Source organism: Gobio gobio (genome assembly GCF_949357685.1).
Source record: "Gobio gobio genome assembly, chromosome: 2".
NCBI lineage: Eukaryota > Metazoa > Chordata > Actinopteri > Cypriniformes > Gobionidae > Gobio > Gobio gobio.
In genome coordinates, this window is record NC_137098.1 from 32754807 (window position 1) to 32769364 (window position 14558).

At 36.2% G+C, this 14558-nt stretch overlaps 1 protein-coding gene across 1 annotated transcript in view; it reads right to left on the reverse strand.

The window, feature by feature from the left end:
* The window catches only part of LOC307138675 (USP6 N-terminal-like protein), a 53662-nt gene extending 43073 nt beyond the window's left edge, over positions 1 to 10589 (reverse strand). Inside the window, exon 1 of the mRNA XM_079837173.1 lies at positions 10436 to 10589. The gene's annotated coding sequence lies outside the window, so the exon portion shown is untranslated. The remainder of the gene's footprint in view (positions 1 to 10435) is intronic.
* Between the last annotated feature and the right edge of the window lie 3969 nt (positions 10590 to 14558).

A 14558-nucleotide genomic window follows, 5' to 3' on the forward strand; every position in this document is an offset into this window, starting at 1 on the left:
AAGCATCCCTACAACTTCTGAAAGTGAACAGCAGTTTTACTGTAGAATTAGCTACTAAGTGTAATTTTAACAACCAGGGGGTTTATGATTTCAGGTAGGCCTACGTTATGTTTATTTAAAGTGCCCCTATTATGATTTTTTGAATATTCCCTTTCATGAGGTGTGTAATATAGCTGTTTGTTCTGGTTGTAACGGTACACAAAACTGATGGTTCGGTACGTACCTTGGTTTTGAAGTCACGGTTCAGGACGAGTTCGGTACAGTAGTTTTACAAAATTGCTTTTTATTTATTTTTATTAAACAGTGGTTTACTGAAAAAGAAAAAAGTGTCTGTCCTTGAATTAATTAAATTATAACAAAGTTTATTGAAGATATTTCTGTAAATTATATAGGGAGCCCTTACTTGACAACAGAGCCCAAAATATTAGCCTAAATTCAGTTGCTATTTATTTTTAGGTATAATAATCAACACTCAAAAAACAAATTGTATGCAAACATGTAAACTTCACATAAGACAGTTTTTGCATTAACTTCTAAATCTAATTATATTTTTTTTTTTCTCCAATTCGTTGTTGAAATAATAATTTATACACAGTGTCTGTCATTTTCATGACAGGTTTATTTAACATGCATAACATAATCAAGACATCCCTAACAGGTTCAGTAGAATATAATGAATATATAGGCTAATATAGAGCATATATTTAGTGAAAGAGTTGTGAGTAGAGTTTAGTGAATAAAATTCTGTGGACACTGAATGACTGCCTGAGGTAAATGTGATGCTAACGTTACATGACATTGTTTAGTTTACAAACAGTTATATTGACGTCTTTCCGCAATTGAAACACTGATTTGGCGATTACACCACATATGATGATAGTAAGTTGTAATGTATCCTCAGCATACCTTCAGATGGTCATTCATGTTTATTCTTTAGGAAGAGATGATCGATCGCCTTCACAGATGACTGCGTTCACGCGCGTGCGGCCTCTTGAACTGTGATCAGTCATGCCACCACTCTAAAAAAAAAGGCTCGTAATCATAGGGGAACCTTTTTTAGTGCTATATAGCACCAATTTTGGTGCTTCAGTGGTTCTTCAGCGGTTCTTCAGAGGTGCTATATAGCACCTTAGTCAAAGAACCGGTGAAGAACCTCTGAAGAACCGCTGAAGAACCTCTGAAGAACCTCTGAAGAACCGCTGAAGAACCACTGAAGCACCAAAATTGGTGCTATATAGCACTAAAAAAGGTTCCCCTATGATTACGAGCCAAGAACCATTTTTGGTGCAATATAGAACCTTTTTTTTTTTTAGAGTGTAGAGCGTCAAAACGGCATTAATCATTTGAATTTCGCGATAAAATGGACTGAATACTTAATATGTTCGTGTGGGAACTCGGATTGAAGTGTATTCCGCGCTTAAAACAAGCCTACTGTTAACTGTTAAAGATTGCACTCGGAAACCGTTCGGTACAGGCATGCACCGAACCGAAAGCCCTGTACCGAAATGGTTCGGTACGAATACGGGTACCGTTACACCCCTACTGTTTGTGAATGTAAACGTTCTGCAACGTTGTAAAGTCGAAAGTGCACAATAAATAAGTTATTTTCTCCCAAAAGAAAGAATCAATTCTGAACTGGCTATATGAGTCATTTGCATTTCGAATCCCACTGTGTAACGGTTCTAAGTCACAAGAAATTATATTTGCATAATGCCCACCTATGTTGTACATTGTCTGCCCGCAAAAAAAACTTGATCCACCCTCAAACACATCCTTTTAATGATGACTGCCTGTCAAATCTCGGAATTCAACTCAGGATTCACAAAACGCTTGATTTTTTCTTACTACTAAGTAAAAATAAAGGATTGAGCAAGATTTGTTTTTACAAACTTAAAGGGTTAGTTCACCCAAAAATGAAAATTCTGTCATTAACTTCTTATGGACTGCATTTATATAGCGCTTTTAACAGACCTACGGCCATCCAAATCGCTTTACATTTTGCCTCACATTCACCCATTCACACACCGACGGCGGTGTCAGCCATGCAAGGCGCCATCCAGCTCGTCGGGAGCAGCTGGGGTTAGGTGTCTTGCTCATGGACACCTCGGCACTTGGTCAGGTGGAACCGGGGATCGAACCACCAACCTTCCGGTTTGTAGACAACCTACATGAACCACTGAGCCACTGCCGCCCCTTGGTTGAATTTCTTACCCTCATGTCGTTCGACACCCGTAAGACCTCCGTTCGTCTTCGGAACACAAATGAAGATATTTTAGTTGAAATCTTTTCTATAGTTGCCATCAGGTTTCAACTAAAATATCTTCATTTGTGTTCCGAAGACAAACGGAGGTCTTACGGGTGTCGAACGACATGAGGGTAAGTAATTAATGACAGAATTTTCATTGTACCGTCATGTTAATCTAAAAAAAATTCAGAATACATTTTTGTGCAAGTCCAACATTGAACTGACCATATTTTTTTAAGCAGTCCAGTGTCAAATGATTTGTGCAAATACACTTTAACGACATTCTTCGGCACATTTCCTTCATAAATGAAATTCAACCACGGTGTCCTCATTGGCTAAGATGCCCGGAAGTCTATGGAGGCTTTTATGTTCGTTGGTACAAACAATAACAGAACATTTGTAATATTTAAGTGCCACAGACATTGTAAACTGTAGCTGCTACAGCGAGGAAACAAATGGCAGACTGCTGTGGCTCACTCAGGGCTGCCTATCCTAATGGGGCAGATCCTTACAGTCATGGGCGGGGCTTCCCCCTTAAGAGTATGTAAGAGTAGGGGGAAATTCGTAACTGCTCGTTTGGAGAGACTGTTTATGATTTATGGGGATTATAAAAAAGGAGTGGGAGGATTTTTACCATTATAGGCTGGTTGTTTACACACACTGTGGACACACATCTGTGTTTAAACATCTTATAAAAGTGAATTTTCAACTCCTAAAGTGCACATAATGTTGTGAATACTTCAGTGAACTTGAACTTAAATAACATGTTCGGCAGAGTCTAGTGTTCACATTTCTGAAATAACGTCTTAAGAATTTGAATAATGAAGTTGAAGCACATGCATAGGCTAAATTTATACATGTGTAACAGCTCAAGCTAATTAAGTGTTGCTATAGTTTCCAAAGGCTTAATTTGTACCCTACTATACAAGTGACAATGTTGAACAGGGGTTGAATAATTATGACAGCTGAGCCATATTCCAAAAAATGATAACATTACTCTGGATTTTCTTACATTTTGTAAATTATTACAGTCTTTAGGAGTTGGATTATTTATTATTCACTTAAAATTACATTTTAATATATATTATTATAATTGCCACGTTTGGTTTTGAGCAGTTAAATGAATTTCACTAGCTATGTTTCCATCCAAAGTTGTGAATATAATTTATGTGCAAAAATGCAATATCGCATAAAACATTTGCGAATAAAGCACTGTTTTATTTATAATTGTCACTTCCTGATAAACTACCGCTAAAAAATCACTAAGAAACATATATAATCATTTTCGTATATAATAAATAATTTGCGCCTCAGAGAAATTTGTGCGTCTCAATAAACGTGTTGTCATGCTTTCAGAGGCAGATGTGCTGTTTGGGAACACAGTCGTGTAAGACGGTTCTAGGAGGGAAATATACCGAGCATCTTTGACAACATACTTCTGAAAGACCAAAACAGCATTTCAGATGCTGTGCAAATAAGATTTTTCCACTGGTTAGTACAGTTATGCTGTTACATCGCGAAAGTCACATAAATTTTCTTTATGCGCATCAAGGAATTTATTCGGTAAATGCGTTTCCATCGTAGCTTATGCACATGTTTACGTATCAGACAGAAAATGTATCCGACTCAAACGAGCGCATACGTTTTTAATGCGCATTTTTAGAATTTATGCGCATCTTGGCGTTTCCATTCAGCATTTTTTGATGCTGTATCCCAAAATGCGCATAAAAATAGGTGGATGGAAACATAGCTACTGTGTGGCAGCAATTAAACATTTTACCACCAGGGTGCAATATTTGACACCATACTCGGTTATCTGTGATCTTCCGTTTTGCATAATCATGAAGAGGTCACGGGCAAGTGTGGCGTGGGATCATTTTGATTTAAAAAGCGAAATAGTTCACTGCAAACATTGCGATGCCGTGTATAAACAACACGGCCACGACTCAAATGATGTACAACTTAAACAAAATGCATCCGTCCCTGGTTAATTTTGGTGGCGGTGCATCCTGCTCTCAGTCTCAAACTAGCATCAAGGTGGGCTGGCCAAGTTAGCGCAGAGGTACCTGTGCATCCCGGCAACGTCAGTCCCCTCAGAGCGGGTGTTTTTGGCGGCTGGACTGACGGTCACCAGGTTGCGATCACGTCTGACCCCAGATCATGTCAACATGCTTATATTTCCCAACAAAAATCAGTAGACTGGTGCAGAAGTTGTATGCGAGTTACTAAAGTTATTTTTCACGAGGTTTTAAGTAGTCTAATTGTTAGGAAGGCTAATATCTGGCCCTTTCTTCTGGCTTGGATAGTTTTGAGTTACATTTTGACAACCTGTCAGATCTAAGTATTATTATGTTTTTTGTTTAAGTTATTGTTTAACATGATTCTTTTTTATTATTATTGTGGAACAAATGAGGTCTCTGTTTAAGAACGCCGGCTCGAAGCTGCAGGTTCCGCTGCTTTAGAGCACCGCATATGCACGCGCATATATGTTCGGTTTGCCTAACTGGACGTAGTTTAACTGCCTGCCACAAGTTGATCTTGTAATAAAGGTCTCATCGAGGAAAAACACACTGTATTTTTGTATTCATTGCATTTTTTAATTATAAAAGTTAAATAATTAATTTTATTTATTAATTGTATTAATTCGTTAATTCTCCCGATGATCGACTAAGAAAATTTTATTGAATGCCCATCCGTTGCTCAGTTCTGTTTTGTGATTGGTTTATTGTCTTGATTGTTCACAGGTGTTCCTTGTTGGTTCCTTGTTGTGTGTGTATATAGCCCTCGGGCCTATACCATGAAGCCGGTTTAGCTGGCTAGCCAGATATGTTTAAGCTTAGTTTGTGCCAATCCTGGGTTTTAGGTACCATTAAAGTGGTTTGGCTTTTAGCAGGGTTCATCTCCATAGTAACTAACGCTCCACGGCTAACCTGCTCCAGGGCAGGTTATGTTCTGGATAAGAGATCACAAACTGAAATTAGACCAATCAGCTGTAAGCAAAGTGACACACCTCTGATGCAATGAAGTCACTCCCCCTGTTTCTACTCCAAATTAAAGGTCACTACATAGCAAATGATTTTAAAAGACTAAAGTGTCTGGCTTTTAACAATGCTTATTTATTATAATAATAATTTTGAATGACTTAGATATCATTTAAGTAATTATATACCCTTATTCACTTACACATGTATCATTTTAGTTAATCAATCATTAATAGGCACATAGTTAAAATTAATATAAATAGCCTAATGTATATAAAGGTCATACAAATGAGCTTTAAAATCAATAAATAAAGCTATAAAAATGACTACATGCGAGTTTAAATGTTCAATTCTCTCTATATATCAACTAAACTAACTTTATAACTTTTACTTGTACTGACTAAGTAAGATTTTTCTTAAAGTTGACAGCTTTCATAGACAGCTCTTTTCTTCTTCCTGTGTACATTTGTTTAAATTCTTAATATTTTCAATCATGTAATATTCTGCAGAAGAGAGAAATCAATTCTGCAGAAGAGAGAAATCTCTCGCGAGAAGTAGATGTCAGTTTCACTGATCCACATCGTGTGATTGGCTGTTCATTACTGATGTCACAGCTAAAATCCTAAACTCAGGATCAAAGCCTGAGTTGACAGAGAAAGTTAATGAGCTGCGTCATTGTACCAATAAAGCTTGATTGCATCGGTTTGGTTTTGTCAACTCAAAACCAATCCTGTAACCCTGAGTTTGTTCAACTACCTTCATGGTACAGGCCCCTCATGTTTCATTGGTCTCTGGGGCCTATACCATGAAGCCGGTTTAGCTGGCTAACCAGATATGTCCAAGCTTAGTTTGTGCAAATCCTGGGTTTTTGGTACCATTGAAGAGGTTTGGCTTTTAGCAGTGTTCATCTCCATAGTAACTTACGCTCCACGGCTAACCTGCTCCAGGGCAGGTTATGTTCTGGATAAGAGATCAAACTGAAATTGGACCAATCAGCTGTGAGCAAAGTGACACACCTCTGATGCAATAAAGTCACTCCCCCTTTTTCTACTCCAAATGAAAGGTCACTACATAGCAAATGTTTTTTAAAGACTAAAGCGTCTGGCTATTAACAATGCTTATTTATAATAATAAAAATGTTGTTTTATTTATCACTTATGTAATTATTATACCCTTAATCAATTACACGTGTATAATTTTAGTTAATCAATCATTAATAGGCACTTGGTTAAAATTAATATAAATAGCCTATATAAAGGTCATACAAATAAGCTTTAAAATCAATAAATAAAGCGATAAAAATTACTACATGTGAGCTTAAATGTTCAATTCTCTCTATATATCAACTAAACTAACTTCATAACTTTTACTTGCATTGACTTAGTAAGATTTTTCTTTAAGTGGTCCTCTTTTATAGACAGCTCTTTTCTTCTTTCTGTGTAAATTATTTTAAATTCTTAGTATTTTTCAATCATGTTATATTCTGCAGAAGAGAGAAATTAATCTCACTGCTTCTCTCGCGAGAAGTGAATCTCAGTTTCACTGATTCACAACATGTGATTGGCTGTTCACTACTGATGTCACAGTTAAACTCCTAAACTCAGGATCAAAGACTGAGTTGACAGAGAAAGCGGATGATCAGTATCATGGGACCAACAAAGCCTGAATAGATTGGTTTGGTTTTGTCAACTCAAAACTAATCCTGTAACCCTGAGTTTGTTAAACTACCATCATGGTACAGGCCTCTGGTCTAGTGTTGTTTCCTGTAACCACTGATGGTGAGTTTTGTTTCATGTACATTCTCAAGTCCAGTTAAGGTGTCAAGTCAAGCCTTTGTCAAAGTCTTTGTTTACTTTGTTTTGTGCACTTTGGATTATATTTAATAAATACTGCACATGGGTTCAACTCTGCTTGCCTTCGGTGGATATCTGTTACAGAATACTAAACCAAGTAACATGGCAAACATGAGGGCTGACATGATTATGAACCAAGGAGAACATAGAACTGATGAACGCATGACTAGATCAACCAATGATAACATGACCTGACAGGAAACAGGACTATGAGAATTACAAAATAAAACCTGAACACAAACAAAACCCAAACCAAAAACACGTGTGACAATTATGTTAAATCTCTCACATTTTTGGTTACAGAATAAATTGTGTATGATTTAACTTTATGCCTTAGCACACTTACAAAATGTCATCTTCTTACTAAAAACTAGGCCTATGGTTTTTTATTTTATTTAGGTATCTCTTCCGGGTCACGACAGACCCAAATGCAATGAGTAATTGTGACCTCAATATTGACCAAAATAATAGATTTTTGCTACAACTGAGCAGGCTTAAGATATCTTATGACATCGCACGCACACATAGGGCTAGATTTAATAAACAGGGCAAATTAGCGTGAGCGCAATTCCACAAAAGCGATGACGGGAGTGGACATTTCTGTGCGTGATCTAGTGATGACGCACACATTAATAAACACAGATGCAGCCAGATCATTTCCATAATGACCAATGCAATCTACCAGTTTACTTTTTTGGGGTGTTAAGTAATGGCGCAAACACCAGTAAATTGACTATCACAAATTGTTTTTTTAATGGCAAAAGAGGGTTTGCGCTGACGCAAGCTGTTAGTAAATCTGGCCCATAGTGATCACCTTAGTGATCAGCCAATCCATTGAGCTTTGTTGCTAAGGTGATGCAAGTTTGTGTCTCTGGTGCACGTTCAAATCAGGAAGATTAATTTCAGCTTCTTATCCCTTGGCATTTCATGTCCCACTTCTCTACTGTAGCTCACAAAACAAGAGGGAAAAGACCAAAATAAAAAACTTAAACGAAAGACTTGAGATTGAGGTACCTCATTTAGATAAACCTCAGTAAAGAGATGTTAATGTCACTGTAGGTAACCACTGAATGATAAAGCTGTGGACTTATGGGGATGGATAAAAAGCTTATTGTGCAATAAAAAAAGCAAAAACAGATTAAATTATTGTTCTTGAGCAGATTTATAAGAATAACTAATCCCTATGACATCAACAAAGAGCAGCAGAAGATAATAGTCTAGTCTCAGCGTCAGACGGCACACCCACAGACCTCCCACAATCCATTCACTGACTGTCTAATACATATTTCACTCAAATATCACTGAAATTATACCAGTTCAACCTGGAAACAAAGTGTTAAGTGTTCTGTCCAAACTCCGAGCTTTTTTGTTTTCCGTCAAAGTGCAGTGAGGTCCAGACATTAGGCTACAAGTTAAAAAGTGAAAAGTCTGCTATGCACAAGCACACCTATCACTAAAACGTTTATTTGTCTGCCAGATGAGCAGTGTTTATGTTCAGTGGCTCAGTCATAAACAGAGCCAAAGCAGTGTGTTACACTGGTGTGCATGTCCATCTGAGTGTCCAAATCCTGACGTTTAACGCTTTAGTAACGCTAGACACAGTTCAGTAGAGTTCTGAAATCTCTCCCTGAACATCATTGAAAATGTGCGTCCCATATTTTAAAATGAATAACACAACAATCTCTGAAAATGTATTTAAATATTATAAACAGCATGCACTAACATTTGTAAATACAGGCATACCATAAAATAGCCATTTTTGTTCCCCCAAAGAACACTTCAGTCAACTTTACATACACATATATACAGACTTTATGAGCAGAAATTTGACTTTTTTTAATTTTAGTTATTTGTCTCTGACCTAGAATTAAAAGGCTATAGAACCGTATGAAGGCTAAATAACTATGAAATACAGCCAGAAGCCCACCCAAAAGCTTACACACAGATCTGTCATTGGCCTACTTCCATCTACTGAACATCTGTGTGTGTGTGTGGAAATGCAAAAGCAGCATGATTTACCCCTAAATATGTGTGTTTGTGCATGGGAAAGAGAGAGAAACACTAATCATGTGTTACATGCACATCAATTTCTGATTAATGTTTGAGACTATTTTTAAAAAGATGAAGAAGAAGTTTACATTCTTCACAGCTACTGGAATATTCTTGCATGCATGTAATCAGCATGATCTAAATAAAAGACTATTACTACTTTTTTTCTCTCTTGCTATTTACTATGCTGAATATTTATAGATATTTTAGATATTATTTATGTAAAGATATATTTATTGGGAATATACATTCAATTGTGAAATCAGGCAGCACATTCCCTTTTTTGGAAAAGGGAGGAAAAAAGACAAAATATTGGATATTAATCAACTCATTCTCAAAAAGCATAGTGAATTGTAAAATGTAGACCACGAGACTCAGTAGATCTATAAAATAGGCCATCTTTTAATGCTTGTAAAATGTTAGTAAACAAACGGAAATTGGAATTCTCTCTTCACACCAAATAATGTATTTCCTTAATAACTTAGCTTCTCACTGTCTTTATTCTAATATTCCCCAGAAATACTTTTGTTTGAACTTGCACAAATATAAACATTCAGTTATGGTGGATATCCTAAATAAGACCTGATCTAATTAACACATCTGATTATGTGTTATGTGTGTAAATACATGTCCAAATTAAGCCAATATTCCAAGATCTTTAGTAGCCTACCTACCTCAAAAACGTAACAGCAGTTTATTAATAATACTCTGATTATGGAGGAATATTCCAATAACAGTAAAGCAGAATAAAGGAACCAGAATATAAGCACTAAGTAAAAAATAATATAATAAAAAGTGCACCAAGGCCATTGAAAAAGAAGAAAGGGATTATTCGAAATGCAGACACAAAGGAATTCAAAGATGTGACTAGAACATGGAGATGCCATAACCGAGTCACCTGAAGGACGCAATTTAGAGGTGTGATCAAGTGTTTGTAAACAGCTTCAGTTGAAACCCGAAGTCAATGGGTTCTCGCTGCTTTCCCTTCTGCATTTCCATCAACTGGCTCTTAGAATGACTACCAATTATGCGTGTATTTTGAAACCAGGCGACAAGACACAAATGACCGAGATGTTGATCCATGTGGTGGATTTCAAATCGCTCTCACTCCAGCTGCAAAATACATTCTAACGAGAATCATTTAAAATGACACTGTTGTGTCGTTGCAGTTATTTATGTGTAATGTATCTTGCATACTATCACTGTTATGCTATGCAACATTCAGTAGCAGTACGAATAAATAGTGAACCAGATTCCATGATATCGAATGCATAATTTAAATGCCCATAAAGGGGGGAAAATATTACCGTTTATTGTGAAGACTCTTCATTCCTTCGTCGCTGAAAACATGGGAGGTAAAGCGAAGCGAATAGCTAAAATCCCGTGGTGAATACAATAGCATCTAACAGCATTGAGAGCAGCGCAGAGCAGCACGTCAGAGCGCACGGGCTGGAGAAGCCTGTACAGTTAGATCCTGGCTGGCAGCTGTTCACGTGACCTGCCAGTAAACACAGGGAACGAGTGTACCGCTACTGGCAGGTCACGTGACCAGCTGCCACCTATGGAAATAATGACCGTATAGGATCCACTGAGCAAACGCATCTCTACACCTCTGTGTTGGAGAATGTTATTCAAACTTTATACAAATTATCTAAACATTTTGATGTAGTTTGTCTTGAGCCTTAATGTATAAGTATACACTATGTAAATGGATAATTGAAACTTAAGCTTTGGACTGAAAATGTGTATGAGGTAATGACATGGTCTGAACGAATTCGGTTTAGGTCAACACGTGAAATTAAGCACTTGTAGCCTAAATATTTGTTTAAAACTGAAATGCTATGTGAGTTTTTAAAGAGACGCCACGTTCAAATTTAAAACAAAATATCCTTTCAAAAATCAAGGGTAGGCTATGGATGCATGGGGGAGGGGGGGTGGTTGAACGTTGGTATGCTGCCTGCAGGGTTCTTGCAGGTTTCAGAAAGTCAACCTTTTTAAGACATTTTAAGACCATAAAGATTGAAATTTAAGACCTATACGACGCATTACCAAAATTATTTAAATCAAAGAAATGAATAAAGCAATGATATTAGTAACCCTCCACAGCCAACAACGTGCCAAATGCCCAAAACCTTAGGCCCAAAATGAAAATAGGCTAAAACAAACTTGCCCTCAAATAGAATAGATTACAAAACAGCATATTAATAGCCTGATAGAGATTGAACAGGGGATGCACTAGGAAGATAGGATAAACTAGGGATGCACGATTTGGGGAAGATATCTAATTGCGATTAATCTGGTTAAAATGCAATTAAAAAAAAAAAAAAATTTACAAATGAAAAGTGTATGCATCTATATATTAATGTTTATATATTAATGAGACTAATAATAATTATTATATTCGATAAATACAAATATTTAACAAAATTAGAAATATTACTATTACAATAACATTTTAATTATTAAAAAATTAAAAATAGAGTATTTAAGAATGAATATAACAATATAATACTAATAATAATAAAATTTATATTTTACAGAAAACTTATTTTACAAAAAAACTGCTGGGTTACCTGTTAATATGCAGACAGCCTATGACTTAAAATCATTAGAAAGGTCTAAAGATTTATTGTAAAAAAAATAATAATTCAGTGTTTTTTATCTGTGATATCAATTTCTTAAAGTCTATGTATTTAATATGAAATATGAGCATCTTATGTATCCACTGTGGGGAAAAAAACTGTACATTGGAAAAAAACATATGGGTTGTAATATAAATTTATTTAGAGAGAAGTATTATTTTTCATATTTGTTAACCAAACGTTTCATTCATACTGGAAGCCAGAGGGCGCCCTCGAGCAGAAACTCCACATTTCCCTCAGAGAAGTAATCCTTAGCCCTAATGTGAAGCTAGCGATGTAGGATAAACAGAAGATAGAAACGATTTGACTGATGAAACGAAGACAATAAACACGACTGCATCAAGCTATGGTGTATTTGAGTTCTTCAAGCCTTCACTATTGTCATAATAATAAGGTATGCAGTGCTGATTGAGTGCAGACTTTATCACTGTTTAGAATAATATAAAACAATGCATGTCTGCCTCATTCTGTCCAGAAAAATACAACGTTATTAAATGTAGACGTATTGTGCAGGCAGGTAATTGCATTTATCACGGGATTTGTAGTTTTATCACCGAGTACGTGTACCAACACCCCCAGAAAGAACTACAACACACCGAACGAACGCTCTGAGGGCGGCGCAGCAAAGACTCTAGAGCGCCGCTTTGAGCTCCGCTTTCGCGATTCGATACTTTTTTGTTACAGTGTAATGTTAATAACTTTCTGCAGCCAGCATTTCTGGAAATGAACGAGGATAACACCTTTTTTTTAAGACCTAACTAAATGAAATTTAAGACCTCGGGTGAAAATCTGGCCGTTTTAAAGACGTTTTAAGGCCTTAAATTAAAAAATTTAAATTTTAGACATTTTAAGACTTTTAAAGACTCCGCGGGAACCCTGTGCCTGTTATTTTTTTTATTTTTTTTAATGTGTATTGTGGATAATTTATTTCATCCTATCTATCTATCTATCTATCTATCTATCTATCTATCTATCTATCTATCTATCTATCTATATGCTGATTACAATATGAAAGAGACAACATTTAGACATTTATTTTAAGATTTTAACATTCCACCTTAATGCATTTTAATTTTTGAAAGGGAAACACATCGGCTATTTAACAACTGTAAATCATTGATAATTAATTAGACACTATTGAAAAATGAACTAGCAAAACAGGCGGCTGCTTTGGTTAGGCTATACTGATAGTTATAGCTAAATACATTGCAATGGATTAGCTAGCTAAAATATATGTGGTGTGTACTTTACTATTACACAATATTATCATACCTCATTTCTCAGTACATGCTTTTTTTTGCATCCCTCTCTGACCAGCAGTTATAGTCCGCTGTGCAGAGCTTCTCTTCATTTTTGGCGCTAACGTTACCGGTGTGCTCTCCCATTCAAACACCACTCGCGTTGTTTTGGTGAAAGTACGACTCGTTGATTGGGCGTTACCAATCGGTTCAATGGAGGGGGAGTATTTTTTGTCTGATTTATTATGGCAACTCATATTTGATTAGGAACAAAATGATTGTTACAAAATAAACGAATTCTACATATTTTTCATTTGATCTACTGTGATTTTCATGTTGAAATATTGGGGGGGTTGTAACTGATTACCTACCCCCCCCCCCCCCCCCCCCCCCCCATAAACTACGCCCCTGGATGGATGGATGGATGGATGGATGGATGGATGGATGGATGGATGGATGGATGAACGAACAGACTTCCCTGTAAAGGCAATTCTGAGATTTGTTTCTAAATATAAATGTTAGAAATGTATTGCTGAAACACGTTACAAAGACTGTGAACTGTGTAGTACTGAATTGTGGAGTTAGACCGTTAAACAGTTTTTCATCAATGATGTGTTCAGGATTTTTTCACACACAGTCCATATTCAAATCACATTCAATCATCGTTCTCAAGAGAAACAGTGCAATTGTGCCCTCTGTTGGTGATTGTGTTATAATGCATCTGCTGTGGGTTTGACCTCAGGCAACCTACAGTCTGTTTGATGGGGTGGGGTGACATATTTGGGCTACTTTTATTGGTTTCTGATAGGCACATAAAATCGTTACTATTGGTCTTGAGACGTTTTAATAGCTCAAGCTCTGCACGTCCTTCTTTAACATCCATTAGATGGGACTGGGAGTGTTAGATAAAACATTAGATAAGAAGTGTTTTTATTTAAAACATAGTTTTGACAAACTGGTTTTATTTAAACATTGTGTTGAATGAGGCCTGCTATTTTATTAGCTTGACTATAGTATGTAGTGATGCTTTACATTTAATTGCAATGTTTTATAGTCACGTGATAAAAAATATTATAAAAAAAATGTAAATACCTTTTCACAACTACACTTTTGTACTACCTTCTCTTAAAGGTACTCTACTTTATTTTGTTCAAAATTAAATACATTTAAATAATGAGTCAATACATCATAACTCCTTCTTCCAATGCATGTTTTTTTCTTACCTTGAATCAATATTGTAAGCCTGTAAGTGTTTATATTTTTAGATTTAACAGGATGTTTTTCGTGGGAAATTGCATAAACTGGCTGTGCATGTCTTGACATATCTGTAAATAGAGAAAAGTTGTTCCGGCTGCTTTAATGCGTGGTGTGGTGTGGTGTGGGAGTGGCATAGAGTTGTCAGAACGAGCAAGAAAGGTTGACATGGAGCAGCTAAATCACCTAAAAAAAAATAAAAATAAATGCTGAACAGAGAAGAGTTTCCTGCCAAAAAGAGAATGCGGCAGAGCTCATAATAAAACGAGTTAAAAAGTTATTTTGTTAAAAAGATA